The following is a 23,475-nucleotide window of genomic DNA, read 5'->3' on the forward strand; positions in this document are numbered from 1 at the left end:
TGACACTGCCACGCCATCTTCGGTTTTATGAAGCCTCCCAGAACATGGGGAGAGAAGAATTTTAGTTCTCTTTGTGGTGTCCTGTAGAGGGTTTCCTCGAGGTTCCAGGCGAGTCTCGGGAAGCCAGAAACGCAAGATGCCCAGACGCTCGGCCTCGAACCCGCGCCGCGGCCCAAGGGACAGGGCGGATACCTAGGTGCAGCCTTAATGGCTGAACTGTGACATACATTCCCACCGCAGGATGGGGACTTGGCGCTAACCACACCCAGCCGCGGGAATTCCGGGGACCACGACGCACCCTCCTATCCCAGCGCCCCCGCCGGCTCGCCAGAGCACTGCATTCTTAGGTGAGTCCAAGTTGCTGTTGAGGGCCCCAGGTAAGCCTCGCACGACCGGATGGAGAGGTGGCCCTGGCCTGAAAGGCCCAGTGCAGTGCAGTCAGCTCGTTTCCCTTGCGCTCCGCCAGGATTGCCAGAGGCGCACTTGAAAGCTCCCCCGTCTCTTGGTATTTACCTCTACACGAAGAAAGCAAGCCCATTTAGATAATCAGACTAAGGAATTAAGAACACCACACCCTCAATTATTTGCATTTTTCAGAAGGCTTTCTGAGGCGGAATTAGTTGAAAGAGAAAGAATTGCTAAAGTAGTAATTTCAGGCACCTTTGAGCTCAGCCTACTCAACTATGGGCACTTAATCCAAACTCAGAGCGAAAAAGAAGAGCAGGTGGATGCACTGCTAGATGCACTGAGCCACGTGGGTGCGGTCCTCTAGAAACGAATTCTGAGTCAGATCTGGGAAAGTTGATTTGCAGCCTTCAGTCCTTTTTGCTTTTATGTTGATCACATGATTCTCCTAAGACTGGGATGTAAAGTCCAAACAGTCAGATTTTTGTGTACTCATAGAAAAACATCTGGAAGGATACAGACAGGCTGTTAACCACCATTACCCCAGATGTGGGATTGGGGTTTCAGAAGGAGGGGAGATGAGTTTTATACCCTTATTGACTTTGAGTTTTTTTTCCAGTTATATTAACTCTCATAATTTAGAAAACTAATGAAAACAGATTTAAAGAAATAAAGATATTAGAAATTCTTTTAAGAACTCTTCAGAGTGTATAAATTAATAAACAAATGAAGCCTGAGTCTTTCATTCTGTGTCAAAATAATTAATCCTGAGTCCGTGTTCCTTGGTTTAAATAAAAATATCTCTGGCAGCTCTTCTGATCTTTAAACGCTGTGAGGGGACAAGACTGACATCTGAAGATTTTTTTCTGCCATCAGATCAGTATATTGTTTCTACACATATGCCTTCCCTTTAAATGCACTCGCACTAGCCACAGACATACTTTCAGGGACTGCCAGCCAAGGGGTTTTAGTAAAGGAACTGCTACAATGTCAGCTGGCAACCAACAAGGAAATTAAGCTGTATCCTCTGCAGCTGCCAAAAGCTGCCCAGGCCCTGAAATTAAAAAATAAGGGCATTATCTTCATAGTGCCATTAATTAATGCAGCTGGGAGTGTATCTGTAAATGTTACACTGTGTCTTTGGGGGAATTACTCAATGCTGAATTCCACTATTCCGCTAAATTACTCCATGCTAAATGCACATTTGGCTGCAGTCTCCGCTCTTGGTCCATCATGAGTAGGTAAAGATGTATTGTTCATTTATTTAACAAATATGTGTTGACCACCTACTAGGTGCATGGCACAGGGCTAGGCACTGAAGTGGTGAAGAGTGTGTAGCAGACACACTCTTCCCTCTTGGAGCTCACAGTTTAGCTGGAGAGAAAGGAGCTTAGCAATTAAATGCATTATCAATTGTATAATTACATTTGTGATATTGGCCAAAGGGAGTGCAAGGTAGAGGGACCATTTGTCTGGGGAGTCCAAGGGGAGGTGACATTGAGCTCTGAAGGGTGAGCAGGATTTACTCAAGCAAAGAGGAGAGGCGAATGGAAAATAGTTCCTGGCAGGTTCACACTACGAAGGGGGGTGTGGTTGAGGAGGATGTTGGAGAGGTAGGCAGAGACTAGATCATCCAGGGTGTACTGTACCATTTTCAATAAGATCACCCTGATTGCAATGTGAAGAATGAATAGGGAAGGGGGAGGAGGGGGTGGAGGGACAGTTAGGAAGCTGCTGCTGTAATATAAGGGAAAGGGCTGTTTGTCTAAGGAGTTGAGCAAATGGAGAGAAGTAGATACCAACAAGACCTGGTGATTGTTTGGCTAGGGAGGAATCAAGGAGAAGTCCCAGGTCTCTGCTCCTTCAACCAGATGGATGGTGGTGCCGTTTTCTGAGTTGGGGGACCCTCAGGGAAAGAGGATTGAGAAAACCTTGCCAAGGTTCACATTTGGTCAAGGTGGGTTTGAGGTGCCTGTAAGATGTCCAAGTGGAGATGTTGAGTAGATGTTTGGCTGTAGGGTCTGGTTCTCTGTGAGAGAGTAGCTGGTGTAAAGGCAGCAATAAAGTCTCGAGAGTGAGATGGTGTCCTAAGAGAGTATAGAGTTCTATCAGAACAGGGCCTAGGACTGAGCCTGATGAACCCTTATCTAAAGGCTGGCCAGAGGCAAACTATCTGGCAGAGGTGAAGGAGCAGCCAGAGGCAGGAAAACCCCAAAAACTAGGAGTTTGGGAAGTGGGGTCATGGAGCCAGGGAAAGGATATGTTGTAAAGAGGCAGTAGCCAACAACACTCAAAATGGCTGAGAGACCCAAGGGTGGAGTGAAGGGATGAAAGATAAACTGGAGTGGATTGAAAAGTGCGTGAGAGGGCTTCCCTGGTGGCGCAGTGGTTGAGAGTCCGCCTTCCGATGCAGGGGACACGGGTTCGTGCCCCGGTCCGGGAAGATCCCACATGCCCGCGGAGCGGCTGGGCCCGTGAGACATGGCCGCGGAGCCTGTGCGTCCAGAGCCTGTGCTCCGCAACGGGAGAGGCCACAACAGTGAGAGGCCCGCGTACAGCAAAAAAAAAAAAAAGAAAAAAAGAAAAGTGCGTGAGAAGTGGAGAAATGAAGAAAGGTAAATCTTTGAAATCTTGCAAAACAGGCAAATCTTGAAAGGGTTGACTGTGAAGGGTCAGAGATAGAAGTAGCTGGAAAAGAATGTTTTGTCACCAGTGGGTTTATCTTAGTTTATATTTATTAATTTTAGGGTGGAATAAATTGAATGTGTTTAAATGCCGATGGGGAAGACCTTATAGAGAAGAGGAAGAGAAAGGTACAGCAGGGGAAGGATAATGGACAATAAAGGTGGTTCCTGTGACCATGGGAGAGGATGGAACCAGAATCTGGGTGGAAAGGCTGACCTCATGCAGGAGGCCACCTCCTCTATTATAACAGCCAGGGCGCGCGGTTGGAGGTCAACTGAACCAGGCAGGTTTGGTATGGGACGTTGAATCCCTCCACCTGATGCCTTCCTCTTACTCTGGGGAGGAGACTGGGAGTAGGGCAAGAGAGATGAGGGATTTGAAGAGAATGGAGAACGTTTGACACAGTCATTGCAGAAGGTGAGACGGCTGAGATGACCAGAGGTACGGCAGAATGGCAAGGCAGCATGGCAACCCTCCTAAGGTTGGTGGCTTGCACTTGTAAGGTGCCCTTTGGTCCTCCTCTGTGATTTCCTCCAGCAGAGCTCAGCTGTCTCTGCTCTGGTGCAGGCTCAGATGAAGGAATTGCTAGGGCAGAGGAGCAAATTCCTTTTGCCAAGGAATTGAGAACCTCCTCAAAAGTGGGGTTGACATGATGCATGATCAGAGAGAAAGGACAGAAGTCGGTGGGCTGGAAGGGTCAAAGGGGTCAAAGCTCAGTCATGCTGGAAGGAGAGGGGGTTGAGTCAGAGATTTTTGGATGCTTAAGTTTGTGGTTCAGGAGGTGGAGAAATTTAGGACAATGACAAAGCCAGGTTGTGATGGGGGAGAGGAGAGGAGAAAGTCACTGGAGAATATAAGGTCAAGAGACTGAGAGGCAGGGTACTGGGTGGGTCATCTGTGTGGTTAGTGAAGCCATCCAGAAGCATGTGGGCAAGAATTGGGGTCAGGGTCATGGTGTGAAGGCCACGGTGCCAGGAGCTAAAGTCTTAAGAGAGTGAGGAAGAGGGAGTGACCAGGAGTTCAGAAGATAGGAACTCCCAGGAAGGGGAGGGCACTGTGGGCTGATGGCAGGATAGAGGATGCGTGAGGGAATGACACTGAAAGCAGAAACGAGTGGCCCAGTCGGTTTTGCCCCAGTTGTCTCTATGAAGCCTGACCCAGGAGCTCTGCAAGCCAGGGCCACATCCCCCTGACTAACTTCTCCTCCCCAAGATTCCCATGAGGGAGAAAGGCATGTGGAGGCCTCCCTTCCTCCTCTCCCTCTTTTCCACCGGGGGCTTTTTTGTCCACCAAATGAACCCCTACGGGGCACTGGCTGATTGGCTGTCAATCAGGAATCTCAGGCTTGTCTCACCTCTGCTACACACCTTCTGTCTTCCTCAGGTGGGTTGTTGACCCCTTCTGTCTCGGCTTCATTGTCTGTAAAATGAGGACGCTAAAATACACACCCCTCTCAGGGCAATTGTAAGGAATAGAGGAGATAACTTAAGTAAAAACACTTTCTAATCTGCAAAGCACTGTAGGAATGTGAGTGATTTACCTTGTTCAGAAGGCCCTCACATACACCCACATCTCTCCCAGGAGCCCTTCCCAAAAGATTGTGAGTCCCTGCTCCAGAGGAAGCTGTAATCTTGCCCCGGAGACAGGACACACACAAAACAATTAGAGAGGAATGCACAGCTGTGTCTGATTAAGTGCTAAATTTTAAGGTGCATACAATAAGAGCTCTGAGCTCAGACAAGGGAACAATTAGCCAGAGTTGGAAAAGTCTGGGAGGCTTCCTGGAGAAGGTGGGGTGGAAGGGGCCCAGACTGATCACTTATCCTGAGGAGAATATTTGCAAATATGCCCATTCCTTTGTGGCTGCAAAGATATCAGTCTGACATGGGTCTACGAAAAGTTTCCAGGTCAAGCGTTTTGTCTTGGTGCCCCTGCTTCTGTTGTCACTCCTATAGCCCTGCTCCCCTCTCAGTCACAGACCTGTGCTCCACCTAGCTGGTTGGGCAGCCTGGGCTACACAAATGGATCCTATGTGCTTTGCCCTGGCCTTTCATGTTTGGGTCTCTCATGTCACCACCCATTTCCTGGTGAAACAGAGGTTGATCTTCAGCAAGTTTCCTGTGCCCTGTTTGGTTCCAGCACACACCTGGTATTTTTGCCCAGCCAGACTGTGGGCTTTTGAGCAAGGAGTCCTGGATGCCCCTCCTTCTGCCATCTGCCTCATGGCACCTGGTCAGCCTAGGGCACTTGCATGTCCATAGAACAAAAGCCCTGAGCCAGTTCCCACACCTGCCTCCTTTGCTTTTTACTGCCTTTGCCTCATTGTCCAGAAGCACCCAGCAACCTGCCATTCAGATACAGGCCCCACAAAGCTGCCCCGCCCCCCCCGAGAGCCCAAGACCTGCAATGCCAGAGCTGGCTTCCACCTCCTTTGTTATATTGAAGCCAACTCCTGCAGCCCTCTGGACACTGTTCAGAATGAGGGCCTTCCTCCTCAGTGGCTAGCCCCCATGGCCTGGTTGGTGCCTCTGCCCTGGACCTCCCTCCTCCCTTTACCACAGGCCTGGAAAAGATCCCAGCATGCCACAGAGCCAAGTGCACATGGGTAGCATCAGAAGCAAAAATCCCCAAATCTTATATATGCTGTGGACGAAGGTTTCTTCAAAAGGATAGCAGTGATTGGCTAGTCTGTTAATCAGTTCCAGTTGGGGCCATGAAAACAATAGCCACCTTCTGTCGATAGCTAAAATATTAATTTCTGATGGAAAGGGTGAAATTCTTAGAATTCTAGTCCAGATCCCTTGGAACTTACAACTGAGAAAAAGAAGGCCCCAAAAGTAGTTTTCTGGAGGCCAAACACCTGAAACTAGAGATAATATCTTAAATGTTGACAATTAAGTCACATGTTGAAAATCACCTGACTCCTAAAGCAGACCCTTTCTCCCAAGGTTACTTTGACTTTGCAACAGCAGAAAAACATAAAACGTCATTATCAGATGCAGATGCTAGAAACCAATGTCATGATTCCCAGGGGATTTGTTCCATAGCCCACAGAGTCCTGATGCAGGAAAAACTCAGAATTCCCAGGTGAGTAAAGTCTAGCTTGTTCATGCCATTGTGGTGATGTATAAGGTCAGCAATTTGAAGGGGCACGAAGAGTCATCTCTATTAAAGGCATCATGTTGTTTAGGGAATGGAACTCTAGTTAAAGAGAAATGCAAAATCATATTCTCAATTATTATCAAACTCCAAAATTACATTCAAGAGGAGAGGCCCATAATTGCAGCATCAAGCATGAGACAGTGCCATTAATACGATTATCAGGGCATAAGCCTATTAGAGAACTTAATGCCTCTTTGCTGGCATCATCCTTTGTAAAGCTTCCCCGGGTCTGGAAACTCTCTCAGTTGTAAACACAATTGTTACACAACAGTGATTTCCAAGGGTCATAACAAAGATCTGCTGGCCTTTACCAAAAGTCAAAGTTGCCTGGCTAAGAAGAACACAGAACATTTCTGAAAATGAAAACTCACCTGCCAACTCTAGTGGGAGTTATTGAGAAAGGAAATACATCTAGCCCTGAGTCCTCTCCAGCCCTGCAGCAATTCAGTCATGGGTGTACCTGTCACCTGGAGATATGCATGTGCCACCTTAAATGGACATAGGAGCTTAAGTTTTGGCTGCTGCTGGTAAAAAATCATGGTATGGAAGCCAACAAACCCAGGTTCAAATCCTACTTTCAGATCAAGCCCTGTGTGTCCTCATGGGTATAGTAACACCTATCTCAAAGAGTTTCCAGGAAGGGAAATTAAGTCACTTATGACCAAGTGCCTGCAGACACTTTGTGCTTAATAACTGTTTGTTTCTCCCTTGGCCTTGGCAGTGAGACCAAGTCCTCACCAGAATGAAGTTCAGGTAATATCTTGGCATAGAATCCTGGGGATTATCAATCTTTGTCCTGGGAGCCCATAGGAGAAATTACTGTCTGTCTTCACTCCAGAAAGTTCAGACATCATCAATCATTATCACCATGTAGAATGGAAAGATCAGTTGGCTGTCCCTGAAAGGAGCCACCTGATTTGTCTTTAGGAATCAGTGACTTATGAAGCTCATGTGGCAAATTGTCTCACAGTAAAACCACCACCAGGAGGGGCAGGGCCTCCTCCTTAAACATGACAGAGAAATCTGAGAGCAATGGACCCCATGGATAGTCTTAAAAGGGAAGCAGGCTACATGTAACAATGTGGGTGAATCTCAAAACCACATCTTTCATGTTGAATGAAAGAATTCATACACCAAAGAATATATATGACGTTCAAGAAGACATGAAAACTAATCTATGGTGGTAGAAATCAGAACACTAGTTGCCTTGGGGATGAGGAGAGAATTAACTGGAAAGAGGCTTGAAGGAACTTTCTGAGATGAGAGAAATGTTCCATCTGTTGACTGGAATGATGATTTCATGGGAGCATACCACTGTCAAAACTCATCACACTGAACACTGCATTTGTGAATTTTATTGGTTATAAATTAGACCTCAACTAGCAAAACAAAACAAAAAGGGAAGCAGCAGTGTTTAGGCAGAGGGAAGTACAGGCAAGTGGGAGAAAGAAGAGGGCTCCCCACCATCAGTCCCACTGCTGTGCTGGGCAATTTCTCCAGCACCAAACTCTGGGGAAGCTATGAACTGACTTGTCAAAATAAACTACGAGGGCTTCCCTGGTGGCGCAGTGGCTGAGAGTCCGCCTGCCGATGCAGGGGACGCGGGTTCGTGCCCCAGTCTGGGAGGATCCCACATGCCGCGGAGCGGCTGGGCCTGTGAGCCATGGCCGCTGAGCCTGCGCGTCCGGAGCCTGTGCTCTGCAGCGGGAGAGGCCACAGCAGTGAGAGGCCCGCATATTGCAAAAAAAAAAAAACTACAGAGAGGATGCACTTTTCTAAAAATGAATACCCTATTCTGGGCCAAACATTAGGTTCAAGCCCTTATTCCTCTACAATTTGAAAACCTTTCCGTCACCATTTCCTTCTTTTCTCATCTAAAGCCATCCCAGAACATGGTTTTCTAGAATCAGCCTCCTTTAGAAGTCACCCTCCCTCCACCCCCAGCTGCACATGCACATTATTACATAACATTAACTCTATAAACTCCATGCCCATAATGCCATAGAAGAAGGAAACAGAGTTTAATTGATCAACAAAAGTCAAATTAATGATCATCAGAAGTCAGAAAAAAGAGACTTTGGGTCATCAAGAAACTTCCAAGAGAAAGAATCCTGACAAACAAACATTTCAAAAAGCAGAGGCCCCCAAAAGGTGGGAAAATGGAATGGGCAGTTGGAACCGGAACAAAACTCACAGATTGTAGAGCCAACTCCATCATCAAGTCCTTGTGTGACAAATCCCTAGTGTGATGTCAAAGGGGATTTATCGCAGATGACAAAAAGATCATAAGCAGGGTGGCTTCTGCTTCAGTTTGATTTCTCTGCTGTTCTCTTGGCTCTACCTTCTTCCCAGCTCTGTTCCTTTCTACAAGCATCTCATTCAGATAGAAAAGGGTCTCTTCTTCCCCTTGTCTCTTTTTATGATTCAGGAAAATTTTCCTATGAGATTCCCCTTTGCAACACATTTGCTGGGATGGAGTCACATGACCCTTCCTAAGCCAATCACTGGCTAAGTCAATGGAACCACCTTGACTAGTTTAGACTAATTAAGGTTTACTCCTGAAACTTCACATGAAGAAGGTATGGACCCCAAAACACAGTGCTACCAGCCAGGACAAAGGGGGTGTTACAGGTAGGGTTTCCCTGGCCCTGCGTGTAGGAAGTTTATTGGGGAGTACTCTCAGCATCAACACCTGAAAGAAGTGAAGTAAGCAGGAGCGGACAAAGGGAGAAGTTGAGCTGCAATGAAATCACAGTAAAAACCTTAGCTGATCTTTCAGGGAGCTCTGGTGCTGGGCTGGCTCAGAGTTGTCCCAAATTGAGGTGAGACAGCTAGGTCTTTTTACTCCTGTATCGATCAGACATTAGATGTGGGCTGCCCCGGGAAGGGAGCATTACCTGGGGCAAGGCAGCTCTTTTCTGCTGAGGAAAAATCTCAGAGAGGGACTCAGCTGATGACTGCGGCTGTCAACCTTCCCAGGAGATGGGGAAATGAGTGCTTCAGTCTTGGAGGGGGGATCTGGGTGGCTCAACATGTCATCCACTGTAGGAGTGATGGATGCTGCACGGGCAATCCCTCAGATCTCCTAGAAACCAACTAGGAGTCCACGCTCATGTCTAGAGAAAGCATTATATGTCAGCCTTTACCGGAACCATCTCTGGAACCCAATTACCTCATTACCCTTCCACTTCCTTAGGAAGAGATGACAGGAGAGCCTCCAAGTGTCAGCTACCATCCTGGCTTTTAAAAGTGGGACAGCTAGGAGATGGCTATGTGGACTGAGTTTGGGTGGGACCCAAACCCTCAGACTTAAGAAACGTGATGCCCACAAGAATGAAAATCCACAGGAACAGTCTTGAACAAGCCAGGAGCCTGCTAAGCTCTGGCATCTGCTGAACTTCCCAAATTACACACATTAAGCTGTTCAGTTCCACATTTCTATAGTGTGCTTCCTGCCAAGCTTCCTAGCACAGTCTACACAATGGGAAAATCAAAACGAGCAGTTAGACCAATTACGGATAGGACAGGTCAAACAAATAAGCCTTTATCTAGGACTTAAGCAGACACAGTCAACAAGGGTCTAATCCAAAAATTGAGATTTGGACAAAGAAAGGCTTTATAAAACAAAAAGGGGGGTGGGGTGGGAGTAGAGATATTTGCGTGAATTTTTTCTCTGTCTCACTGAAAATACTAAAATAACATTTTATCCAGCCTCTCCATGCTGCCCTGTCCCTCCATCCCTAGCCTCTTGAACATTCTCTAGGTCTGTTACTAATCAGGCTGTAGAGCCAACTCACAGAGAAGTGTTAAGCTAGGGTATGAAAACAGTTGTCATTGAAAGAGCTGGATAATTTACTTTGTTAATTGTTATGTATCTAGTTGAATGCCCAAGAATTAAAGCTATACACAGGAGTGTTTGTGTGTATATTCAGGAAGTACAGAGACTATGTGTTACAGAAACCCCAAGCATTTCAGCTAAGTGAGAAATTCTAGGTAGAGTAAGGGACTTGAATCTAATAATACCATTATTGTAGTCAGGAGCTAGATACGATAGGACTTTATTATCTTATTATTACTTTTAACAAGAAAAACTGTTTACAAGTTTCTGGTCACTCTCATTCCAGCAGGAGAGACCTCAAGTCTTGTGGATACTCATTGTTCTGTGGAAAGGAAAATGCAGAGAAGTTTTTGTTATCCTTTTTCCCCCTCTGGACTAACAAAGGCCACCCCTCTTCATACAGGTCCATAATCTCTGCAATTCTGAAGTCCATAAGTCTCTAGAAAATGAAAACTTTTTTTCATAGTGGCACTATAACTAACTTGGTTATTTTGGCAGTAAAACCTGATTGGAATTTATGGGGGGGTAGTTATAGTTTTCATTTATCCCATATTTCACTACAAATATGTTAATGTGTTTGATCACAGGTGCTGCTCCAGGCATATTAATATATCTGAATGAAGATATATATTTCAGGGAATTATCAGCATATAGATGGTATCTGAAGTCATGGGAATGGTTGACATGGTCCAGGGAATGAAAAGAGACTGAGAAGAGAAGAGGGCCGAGGACCAAATTTAGTGAATGGGCCTGAGGGAGGATCAGAAAGCCAGGAAGAAGTGAGAGAGGAAATGGAATCAGCTCTTTTGCCCTTTTTTTATCCATTTCTGTTTCCCTCAAACTTTAAAAACTTAATTACAGATGTGAGATTACTAGGCAATATTTAACCTAACCCCTGTAGCTTGTGCCCCATGCTTCACTAATTGGATAGCTTTTGCAAGTCCCTGATCACACAATGCCTGGCTTAACATGTAGATTCTTTTCTTAAATTAAAGAAGTAGAAATGAAGAATAAGTAATTAATGGATGACTAGATCTTTTCCCCAGCTTCCCCTTCGGTAATCCTGTGAGCCAAGTGTGTGAACAAGATAGCATCTAAAGAAAGATCACAAGGAGTCAGCAAGTCTGCACCCGGTGAAAGATGACGAAGACAGTGACCCCCTCCCCAAATGATTAAGTGAGACTAGCTTCCCTTTTTTCCCTTTAAAAACTTTCATGGCCAAGCAGAATCTTGAGAGTTGGTTCTGGGTCATGAGTCCGCCTTCTCCGTAGGTTGCCAGCCTCCTGAATAAACCACCTTTCCTTTTCCAACCAACACTCTTCTCTTGAGTATTGGCTTTTGAGCAGCCAGCAGCCGCACCTGAGTTCAGTAACAGAAGGTGGAAAACAGGGTGTGGAGATGCAGCAGCCCAGGGAAGAGAAGGTTTCAGCATGACAGATGGTTATCAGTGTCGGCTGCATGGAAGTCAGTGGAGGACCAGAAGGTAGCAAGGGGGTTTGCAGCCTTAGAGGTCTTGTCTCCTAGGAGGCTAAGAACACATCCTAAATGTATTTTATGTTTTTAAGAGTGCTGAACTCTGCTTTGTTTATTGTAGGTGCACATTAAAGACTTGTTAATTAATTCAATGTGTCAATTAAAGCCCTTGATCAGAGGGGCAAACCTGCTTTTGTGAGGTCTCATTTGGGATAAAAGGCTGGGAACACAACAGAAAGAGCATAGAGAAAGAGCATGGAAATGACTAAGAAGTGAGTGCTAAGTGCTCACTGACATGAAGAGCTGGAAAGGAGAACATTTCGCTCCTTACTACATGGAAGAGCGGTGGGGCTGGGTAACAGGAAACAGTAAAATTGGTAGGTCTTTGAAATGAAAGGAGTAAGAACCATGGTGGAAAGAGAAAGTAGATTAACCAAATAAACGTTTATTCTTAAACTATGGGTCAGGGCAATTTATAGAACCTTAGCGATAACCAAATCAACTATTATTTTACAAATGATAAACACTCAGAGAGGCTGAGAGACTCTCTTAAGGAAATAGCTAGTTACCCGCAAAGCCTGGACTCAAACTGAGGGCTCAGCCCCAGTCCAGTGCTAATTCCACTATAAACATAAAATCTCACCTCTGGGCCCCTCTTTCCATTTCCTGCCTGTCTTCCCACACTTTTACTAGTAAAAATCTGGGTAAAATGAACATCTGGGCAGCTACGATCATCCGCATAAAATCACAGGCACTGGGGCTAAAGCACTCTCAATGGGCAACAGGTACCACGATGGATTCAAAGGCCAGAGATGGAGGGATTTACTCATCTGCCTCTTCCAGAAAACTCTGGGAGGGAAGAGCCAAGCATGGCTTCAGAAATTCACCCTGGAAAATCATTTTTTAAATGTATTGGGTGTGTAGAAGAGTTTATTCTCTTTTCCAAATGGTATTTATTACTTTCATAATCAGAAAACATTCATTAAAAAAAAAAAAAACTTTTTTTTTAAACGAGAGAGTAGGCAGTGGGGAGAAAGAGTTAGGGTGAAACAGGCTTTTTGCCAGTGTGACCAGCAACCTCTTAGAATCAGGTTGTGCCAGATGAAAACCAGGCAGGGCTCAAGGGAAACCAATTTTACTTTCCTTTCCCTCTTTTTCTCTTCTGGTTTGGTTTGTAAGGTGAACTGTTGTGCAAGTCAGCAACTTGCATAGGGAAGGCTATGAATGTATTTTCTTGACTTGGTGAGATAGGAGATCAGTTAAAGGGGGGAAAGGGAAAGAAAATGGACACTGGAGAATGGGAGAAGCTGTGACTTTGGGGGAACCATTTCAGTGAAATACTATGTGAATGTCTGTTATAAGCAAGACCGAGGAGGATGAAACATGGTCCTTGCCCTTAAAATGTGTGACTGTTTACTGATCTGTCCTTCAACCACCAGCACTGACAGTACCTGATGGGCAAAAGGGGTTCAATCAACACCCCCTGAATGAAAGAATCAGATGTCCACTCATGAAAAGATGCAGCACATCATTTTAGGTAGAAAAAAAAAAAATCCCATACCATTTTCCTTGACTTTTTTGGATCCACCAGTCCCAACAGGTACCCTCTCCTTCAAGATGTCAGGAAAACCAGGCCTCAGGGTACTGATGGGCCAACATTTCTCTTCTCTTGGAATTCAACACTGCCTGGCTGGCCATTAATTTTGCCAGCTGCCCCTCAGAGTCACAGATATTGGGAGAAGACCCAGACCTTAGCAGAGTCTGCTCCAAGACTGCCAAGTCCTCATGTCTAAGGTCAAACATGCCATTCTGTCCCTAAGGAAACCCCAGAGACAGTTTCTCCCCATTTAGTGGCAAGATCCAGGCTTGGCTGATGTGCTATGATATTGGGGTCTAAAAACTATTCTTATTTTGCTTCCAAAAGTCACTTTTGGATGCCAGAAAGGGAAGTTTTAACCTCTAAAGCCTGGAACACAACATTCCAAAACAGCTGGAAAAGCCTTGGAAACTTCTCAGATGAAGTTAATTAAAACCTTCCTCTGCCCCAAGGGTCAAATCCTGCTGTTCATGGATAACTCTCAAGTTGTTGTCTAGCTTAGTCTCCGGATAAGCAGGTCTCCCAAGGACTTGAGAGTTTGGTCTGGAAAGCTGTGTCCTGCAGAACAGGCCAGCTGTTCCTGCAAGGAGAACAGTTGTTTTCTGCCTCAGAGATTCTAGGCCAGAAATGTAAGGAGAGCCCACAGACGTTTCTGCTAGCAGCTTTTACTATGGTTCATACCCCCATTTTTCAGCCAAAGGAATTCTACTCCTCGAATCTACCCAGGAAGAAAACACCTCCATGATACATAGCTTTGAGTCCTATGCTTATCATCAGAAAGGCCAACTTCGCTCTGGGAAGAATCGATGGTGTCAGTCTCTCTGCACAATGTCAATAACTTGTATCACTGAAACGAAATAAGAGGGTTACCATAGCAGGAAGGCAGTGCCTCACTTGCTCTCCTGCTAATGTGAGACACTGCTTAGTGCAAGGATCTGCGCCTAGCCCTGGCTTGGCCACACACAGCTGGGAGGCATTTCAGGAGAAAGGGAGCCATTGTTCCCAACAGGATGCATGCTTTGCCAGCATGTCTCTTCATCAGCCTAACACAGGTCATCTTCTCTGCCTGTGGATCAGCAAAGTCCTTCTCAACAAATGTCAAATGTCTTTGTGTGTTAAAAGATCCCCGAGAACAGATGTGGTTGAGGTATCCAATTGTAACTTAAGGGTTATTTGCCCAGTCTGATTCACTAAATATTGACTAAGTGGCTGACTTAAAAGAAACAATGCCTTTGCTACTGGAAAACCAATGTAAGACCAGGTCCCTGACCTCTGACCTCCAGGAGCTTATCGTGTGGTAGTAAGGGGCCCTGAGCATGTCAGCTGTGGGCTCTGCCACACCCAATGTCTCCTACAAAGGGGGATCCTCCCTTATCCAGAGCCCCCTGCTCAGAGAAATAGCACCAAGCTGTTCTATGTCCAGGAATGGCCACTGATTGTCCAGGACCAGGGGCCTACCCCACATGCCACCCCCAATAGGCAATGTAGTGGCCTTGAGTGGACTGGCATGGAAAAATGGCAAAACCTATGGCAGCTGGGTATATGTGGAGGAAGCAGAGCGCATATGCTTAGGTAGAAGCTGGGTCCTTAAAGGCCACGCCCTGGAGTGAAGAGCCTTTGACTTGGCTTTACCACTGTTCCTGCCTTTCCTAATGTCCAACTGTTTTCTTTTTTCTGGGCTCCTCTGTGTATGTAGCTTTCAAAACCCATGCCTTAGCACACACACCTACACATACACACCCCCATTGCCACCACTACTTATAGTAACAAGACAAATTCTATTCCTGACCAAGAGGGAAGAGGAGTAAGAGAAGTCATGCGATCACCATGCTAGGAGGTGGAGGGCTTGTGTGATCTTAAACCTCAGTCGAGCTGTAGTTTGAGCCTCACCCAGCTGACACAGCCACAGGGATTGTAAATTCCAGGAGGGCTGCCTTGTTTGCTGCTGTATCTCCTGGCACAGTGCCTGCACAGTTGGTGATCAGTAATGCTGGCTGAATGAATGACTAAATAGACTGGGAACCAGAGAGATTAACGGAGGTTTAGCATTGGCTGTCTTTCGTGTGTCACAATCTCTCTCCCCGATGCTCCATGCCTGGGAGGCTCAACTACACTGACTACATTCAAAGGCTTCCTTATCCCCTGACTTCCAGTGGGGTTCAGCCAAATAGGGAACCCTAGCCAGAGATCAGAGACAAGGAGGCAAGTGACACCAGGGTATACATGCCCCCATGAAGGCTACATTCTTACAAGGAGGCCCCCTCCATACTACCCCTCTGCCTCCCAATTCTCTCACTTCTTCAGGCCTTAGACATATAATGACTCCCAATCCAATGTTACCTGCCCAAAAAAACATCAATCCTTTATGGTTCCCCCACCAACCCTTGTAAATAATGCCTTTATTAAATGCTCCTCAAAGCACACAGTTTGAATGTAGCATCTGTTTCCTGCTGAGACCGCAAATGACAGAGGTTCCAAAAATCAAGTGTATACGCTTTTTGCTATCTGGTTTTCTCCATGTTCTAGTACATTCTGCTCAGCTCTATCAGCAAACACTCATTGCTTCACAGAGGCAAGCTGGTTGGGAGGGTATTTGCCCAAACTGGACCAGTTTGAGGTGAGGGGGTGGGTGGCAGAAGGGAAGCAACAGAGTGTCCTGCCTCAACGCTAATAATAAATATACTGCATAAACAGTGAGGAAGACACCTAATTTGGTTCCTACCTTCCCAGCATGAAGTTAGGGTCAGACCTCCCATTCAGGAAGAAAGTTTTCCTTCTCTGATAAAATTAGTTTCTTTAGCTAAAAATTCTTTTTTTGAGTTATGTTTTATTGTACAACCACAAAATAATAATCAAAAAGTTTCTTTTGTAAGAAGGCCATTGCTCTGCTCTAACCACACATTTAATTTACCCAAATTAATGCAGCAGAAGTTGAGTGGGGGTGGAATCTTCTTTTCTATGTCATTTGTCTTTTTAATATTGATAAGCTCTCAAAAAGCAAGTTACTAAGCGTATCAAGCTGTGCTCTTCTTCAGCCTTTAGTGTGGAGTTAGGGAGAGTGGGTGGAAGCAGTAGGGATATTTTATTTTTATGGTAATTTATCCTCTCTGAACATACTAATAGGGAAAAGTACATTTTAAATTTTCTGAAAAGGAGATTAAAAGGGTCTCAAGTGATCTGAAGCTTTCTCTCGCCTCTAAAAAATCTTTCCACAGCTCTCTGGTGCATATTATCTTGTCAACTTGGGATCTACTATTAATGCAGGTTTCCCACCAGGCAGATTCAACAGCAGTCTAAGATAGAAATGCCTGATTTCCTACCTAAGACTCAAATGGAAAAACACAGCATCTGAATTTACTTGTTCTGTTTTTTTTTCCCTCCCTCTCACCCCTTTTAAAAAAGGACTGGTTTCTTCAGTTCTCAGCCTTTTGGCAGCAGCCATTTAAAAGAAAGAATCACACGGTAATTATTAATTTTGCATGGGATCAACTCTGGCCTCAGCTTTCATCTGAGATGCAGTTACATGAAAAACAGACTGCGTTAATTTCATCCCCTCTGGGGTTGCTTGGCAACAAGGCCTTGTTCCATATCATCTTTTATTCTTGGCCCAGAGTGATCTCTTTGGGGCATTGCTCATGCTAAGGCAATCATCATCCTGTTGCTGTCCCTTCTGAATGTGTCCCTATGGTCCTGATGGCACAGGGGGTTGGTGGCTTTGCTCCAGTCATACTGGCTGGGGTCTGTAAAAGCTCTGAGCTTGTCAGCACAGAGAATGAACTATGCTTGGGGAATTGGGGATTTAAACAATAGAGGTTAGACAGGAGAGAGAGTGAGGAAGCATGAGCTATGTCTAAAGCGATAATGGAGGACGGTGGGGCAGAGATGGGGTAAATACTAATGGGATAAATACCGAAGTCTTTTTTGTTTTTAATATTTATTTATTTACTTTTGGCTGCGTTGGGTCTTTGTTGCTGCGCGCGGGCTTTCTCTAGTTGTGGCGAGTGGGGGCTACTCTTGGCTGCGGTGAGAGGGCTTCTCATTGTGGTGGCTTCTCTTGTTGCAGAGCACCAGCTCTAGATGACCGGGCTTCAGTAGTTGTGGCACGTGGACTCAGTAGTTGTGGCACATGGGCTTGGTTGCTCCATGGCATGTGGGATCTTCCTGGACCAGGGCTTGAACCCATGTCCCCTGCATTGGCAGGTGGATTCTTAACCACTGCACCACGAGGGAAGTCCCTCAAGTCTTTTTTAAATTAAAAAAAAAAAAAAAGCATTACTATTTTCTGGTTTGGAAATCTTTCTAAGCTCTATTGTCAAATGATAAATGTGAGGTCCAGAACAGTTTTTTGGGTGGGAAAGAGAAGAAGGGGAGGTATAAAAATATTTTGTTTATTTTTGCATAAAGAAAAATATATGGATGGGCATTCCCTGGTGGCCGAGTGGTTGGAACTCCACGCTTTCACTGCTGAGGGCTTGGGTTCAATCCCTGATAGGGGAACTAAGATCCAACAAGCTGCATGGTGCAGCCAAAAAAAAAAAAAAAAAAAAAAAAACCAGATGATTACGAGTGTTTGTGAGGGGAGAGAATGATGAGGTAGAAGGGCAGAGGCGAAAACAAGAGTTTTCACCTGTGTACCTCTTTATATTGTTTTGCTTTATAAACTAAAATAATGCTACTTAGTCCAAAAAAATTTTTTTTAATAAATATTAAAAAGTGTTAGCAATTCAGTGCAAGCTGTTAACGTTTGGGAGAGTTGGGAAAGTTGGGTGAAGAGTATTCGGAGTTCTTTGTACTATTTTTGCAACTTTCTGGTAAGTCTGGAATTATTTCAAAATTAAACTTAAAAGAAATTTTAAAAAATATTAGCAACTCCAACGAATTTTCTAGCCTTTCCTTCCTGTTCAAACATCATTCTTGCTATCCTTCAGAGGCAGTCAATCTGCATATATTGAACATTCTGAGTGACTTGGTAGGAGATGGGGATATCTTTGAGCATTTGAGCTGCAGAGAAGAGACCTCAGCTAGGAACATTAGCCTTAATCAGAGTGTGGTTCCATCCCTGTCCCAAATGGCTTTAGCTGTGGTCCCTAAAAATCTCAGAAATCTCAACCTCCTTAGGGACTGGTCTCTCTGAGTATGGAACTCCCATGATGAAAGCATCACTCTTCAATTCATGTAAGCCCTCAATTGTGCCTTCATGGCTTCCCTGGACATCCTTCAGTGTTTTTTCCTCTCTGCAGCCATCTCCTCATCTTTCAAATCACTCTGTATCTATCTTTCTCCACTAGACTAAGCTCCTTGAGGGTATGTGCAATGACTGAGCCATCACTACACACAGCTCCCCTGGCATAGCATAAGTACATACTTTTTAAAAATGTTTTTATTTAAAATAAAAACTTGAAATAATTATAGATTCACATGAAGTTGCAAAAGAATATAAAGAGAAGCTATAAATGCCTATATTTAAAAAGAAAGAAAAATCTTAAATCAATAACCTAACTTTTCACCTGAAGTAACTAGAAAAAGAAGAGCAAACTAGAACCAAAGCAAGTAAAGGAAGGGAGGAAAAAAAGATTAGAAAGGAAATAAATGAAGTAGAGACTAGAAAAACAATAGAGAAAATCAATAAAACCAAAAGTTGGTTCTTTGTAAAGATCAACAAAATTGACAAACTTTTAGCTAGACTGAAAAAGATAAAAGGAGAAAAGACTCAAATGAGTAAAATCAGCAACGAAAGAGAGAACATGACCATCAACCTTACAAAAATAAAAAGGGCTATAGGGAAAGCTATGAATAATTATATGCCAACAAATTAGATAACAGAGATGAAACAGACAAATTCCTGGAAAGACAAAAGCTACTAAAACTGAGTCCGTAAGGAATAGAAAATCGAAACCACGATATCACTTCACACCCACTTCTATGGCAATAATCAAAAGACAGACAGGGCTTCCCTGGTGGCGCAGTGGTTGAGAATCTACCTGCCAGTGCAGGTGACACGGGTTCGGACCCTAGTCTGGGAAGATCCCACGTGCCGCAGAGTGCTGTGCCCGTGCGCCACAGCTACTGGGGCTGCGCTCAGGAGCCCGCGAGCCATGACTGCCGAGCCCGTGTGCCACAACTGCTGAGGCCCATGTGCCTGGAGCCTGTGCTCCACAACAGGAGAGGCCACCGCAGTGAGAGGCCTGCGCACTTCGGTGAGGGGTGGCCCCTACTGGCCACAACCAGATAAGAGCCCGTGCGCAGAAGCAAAGACCCAACGCAGCCAAAAATAAAATAAAATAAATAAATTTTTAAAAAAAATAAAAAAGACAGGGACTTCCCTGGAAGTCCAGTGGTTGAGACTTAGACTTCCAATGCAGGGGTTGTGGGTTCGATCTCTTGGTCGGGGGGCTGGGATCCCACATGCCTCCCGGCTAAAACCCAAAAAACCAGAAGGTAGGACAGAAGCAATATTGTAACATTCAACAAAGACTTTAAAAATGATCCACATCAAAAAAATTTCAAAAAAAAAAAAAGACAATAACATGTGTTAGTGAGGATGTGGAGAAATTGGAACTTTCATACACTGATGGTGGCAACGTAAAATGGCACAGCATCTTGGAAAACTGTTTCAGTCCTTCAAAAAATTAAACATAGAGTTACCACATGGCCCCCAAATTGCGCTTGTAGGTATGTCCCCAAGAAAATTGAAAACCTACTTTCAAACCCTTGCACATAAATATTCTTAGCAACATTATTCATAACAGTCAAAAAGTAGAAACAATCTAGATGTCTATCAATTACGAATGAATAAACAAAATGTGGCATATCTATATCATGGAATATTATTCAACCACAGAAAGGCATAAAGTACTGATACATGCTACAAGTTGCATGAATCTTGAAAACATGCTAGATGAAAGAAGCCAGACACAAAAGAACACATATTGTATGATTCCACATATATGAAATATCAAGAATAGGCAAATCCACAGATACAGAAAGTAGGTTAACAGTTTCTAGAGGAAGGGGGAGGGGAGAATGGGGAGCGACTACTAATGCATACAGGGTTTCTTCTGGAGGGATGAAAATGTTCTGGAATTAATGGTGATAGCTGCATAACTGTGAATATACTAAAAATGACAGAATTATAAGCTTTAAAGTGTGAATTTTATGGCATAAAAATTATATGTCAATTTTTTAAAAAGAATGAGTAAAAGCAATAGCTAATGCCTTTAAAAATGTAATGAGAGATTCCATTTACCCTTTACTCATTTACTCTTTACTCATTTACCCCAATGGTAACATCTTGAATAACCATAGTACCATATTACAACCAGGCAGATGACTTTAGTACAATCCACAAAGCTTATTCCAATTTCACCAGCTTTACATGCCCTTGTGTGTATGTGTGTGCATGTGTGTGCATGTAGTTCTATGCAATTTTATCACATGTATGTTCAGGTAACCGCCACCACAGTCAAGACACAGAATTGTTTCATTATCACAAGGATCCTTCCTGCTCTGTTTGTACTCATGCCCTCCTTCTCTCTCTATCTCTAACCCCTAGCAAACACTAATCTATTCTTCATCTCTGTAATTTTGTTATTTAAAATTTTTAATATAAATTGCTATACATCAAAGTGTTATACAAATGTAATATTTTGTGTTTGACTTTTTTCACTCAACATAATTTGAGATCCATCCAAGTTGTTGTGCGTATCAATAGTTCATTCCTTTTATTTATTTTTAAATTTTTTGGTAATGCAGTATTTTACTTATTCTATTCATAATAACTAATATTTAAGAACATTTACATTATTAATAGAACTTAATCTAAAAGAAGTTCAACTTACTTTTTTTTTTAACATCTGAATACTGGGTATTAATAAGAGAAAAGGTAAGATAATTGTGGTCAAAATTACTATTTCAAAAACATAAATGCTTTGTGTTACTAAGTCTACATATAACTCAGTTTGGGGTATAAAGTTCTTTGGCTGCAAGAAAGAACACTTGATTTACTTCACCAAGAGGAATATCTGGGATGACTTCTCTTGGTATTTCTTCTGTTGATTTTTAGCATACTTATCTGTGACTGTATGAACTCCAAATAAGAGTACATAGCTGGTTATTGTAGCCACTTACTATAGAAATAGGAGATGGGCAGAAAAAAAAAGAAATAGGAGGTGGACAGATAATGTAACTGTCCAATATTTTTGAGGCCAAAAGCTTAAGCCTGAGGAGTTAAGCCAAGATTCAGGAATAAAGACCCACAGGAGATGGAGTGTGAAGCCAAACTGGGAGCTTAAGAACAAAGGCATAAATCGCTTTTTCTGGCAATGATGATGGTGAATTTTCCACCATTTTCCCAGTGGCTTTAGACAGTCTCAGAACTGAGCCCTCTGCACAAACAAGCACAGCAGAGGGAGATGGGTAGAGAGGAAAAACTGAAGGAAAGACCAAGGGGCGATGGTGCCCCTAGCCTGGGCACAGGTGCAGTGGGACCCCCTTCAGGAGGCACAGGACCACGCCCATTCCTTTTATTTCAAAATAATTTTTTTTAGAACAGTTTTATTTTTCTTTTTTATCTTATTTTTTTAAACATCTTTATTGCAGTATAATTGCTTTACAATGTTGTGTTAGTTTCTGCTGTATAACAAAGTGAATCAGCTATATGTATACATATATCCCTATATCCCCTCCCTCTTGCATCTCCCTCCCACCCTCCCTATCCCACCCCTCTAGGTGGTCACAAAGCACCGAACTGATCTCCCTGTGCTATGTGGCTGCTTCCCACTAGCTATTTTACATTTGGTAGTATATATAAGTCCATGCCACTCTCTCACTTCGTCCCAGCTTACCCTTCCCCCTCCCCGTGTCCTCAAGTCCATTCTCTATGTTTGCATCTTTATTCCTGTCCTGCCCCTAGGTTCTTAGAACAGTTTTAGATTTACAGAATTATTGTAAAGATAGTACAGAGAGTTCTCATATACTCCACATCCTGTTTCCCCTATCATTAGCATTTCACAATTAATGGGTCAATCTTGATACATTCTTGTTAACTAAAGCTCATACTTGAGATTTCCTCAGTTTTTCCTTAATGTCTTTTTTCTGCATCAAGATCCCATCCAGGATACAATACTACATTCGCAGTTATATCTCCTTAGCTCCTCTTGGCTGTGGCTGTTTCTTGGACTTTTCTTGGTGTTTTTTTTTGTTTTTTTGTTTTTATGACCCTTAAGAGTTTTGAGGGGTCCTGGTCTAATATTTTGTAGAATATCTGTCAGTTGTGATTTGTCTGACGTTTTTCTCATGGTTAGACTGGGGTAATGTGTTTTGGGGAGGACGACCACAGAGGTAAAGTGCCATCCTCATCACATCATATCAAGGGAACATATTAACAATATGACATCACTGCTGATGTTACCCTTGATCACCTGGCTGATAGTGTTTGTCAGGCTTCTCTACTGTAAACTAACTCTGTTTTTCCTCTCTCTTTCCATACTGTACTCTTTGGAAGAAAGTCACCACATACAACCCACATTTAAGGAGTGGAAAATAATGTTCCATCCTTTTAAGGGCAGAATATCTACATCAATTACTTGCATGAGAGATATATCTAGTCTCCCCAATTTACTTATTTATTCAGTCATTTATTTATACCAGTATGGAATCATGAATTTTATACTTAGAGTTATAATACAATACTACTTTATTAATTTTGTTGCTCAAATTGTTTCAGCTTTGGCCATTAAGAGCTCTATTCCATTGGTTCTGATATTCCTTTGACATATGACCATCACTGTAGGGGTTTTTGATTTTTGTTTTTGTGAGCTTTTTTTTTTTTTTTAACTTCCTGGCACTACAAAATGTTCTAGGCTCAAATTGTAGCTAGCCTGCCCCATTCCTAGAATCAGCTTTTTCTCCAAGGAGCCTTGGTTCCTTTTGTTGGAGAATGGTATTAGAAACCAAGATCTGGGCTCTACGTGTGTTCATTGTTACTGGGGTGTCATATCTTTTAGGTGCTCTCAGTTGACAGAACAAATAAACATAGATGTGTATACTAACCCATATATATATATATATATATATATATATATATATATACACACACATCTTAAATATTTCTATTTGTAACCACTTGTACCTATATTAAGCTAAACATGAGTTCATACTGATATTTCCAACTCTAATCCATTAGGACATGTATTATTCTAGCTTCTTCCGCTTGCTTATCTACAACCTCCCACTCTAACAACCTTGCTCCCATCACCCATCATTCATTTATTTAATTCTTCAATTCCAATATACATGTATAGTAGTTTCAGAATTC

General features: G+C 43.5%; 1 pseudogene; it reads right to left on the bottom strand.

Annotated features, from left to right (window-relative positions):
- The window catches only part of LOC149747741 (phosphatidylinositol N-acetylglucosaminyltransferase subunit P pseudogene), a 30,522-nt pseudogene continuing 7,047 nt past the window's right edge, over positions 1–23,475 (bottom strand).

The sequence above is a fragment of the Delphinapterus leucas genome, chromosome 13, assembly GCF_059928025.1.
Source record: "Delphinapterus leucas isolate spDelLeu-1000000601 "Yukka" chromosome 13, BTC_Dleu_Yukka2, whole genome shotgun sequence".
In the NCBI taxonomy this organism is placed as follows: domain Eukaryota; kingdom Metazoa; phylum Chordata; class Mammalia; order Artiodactyla; family Monodontidae; genus Delphinapterus; species Delphinapterus leucas.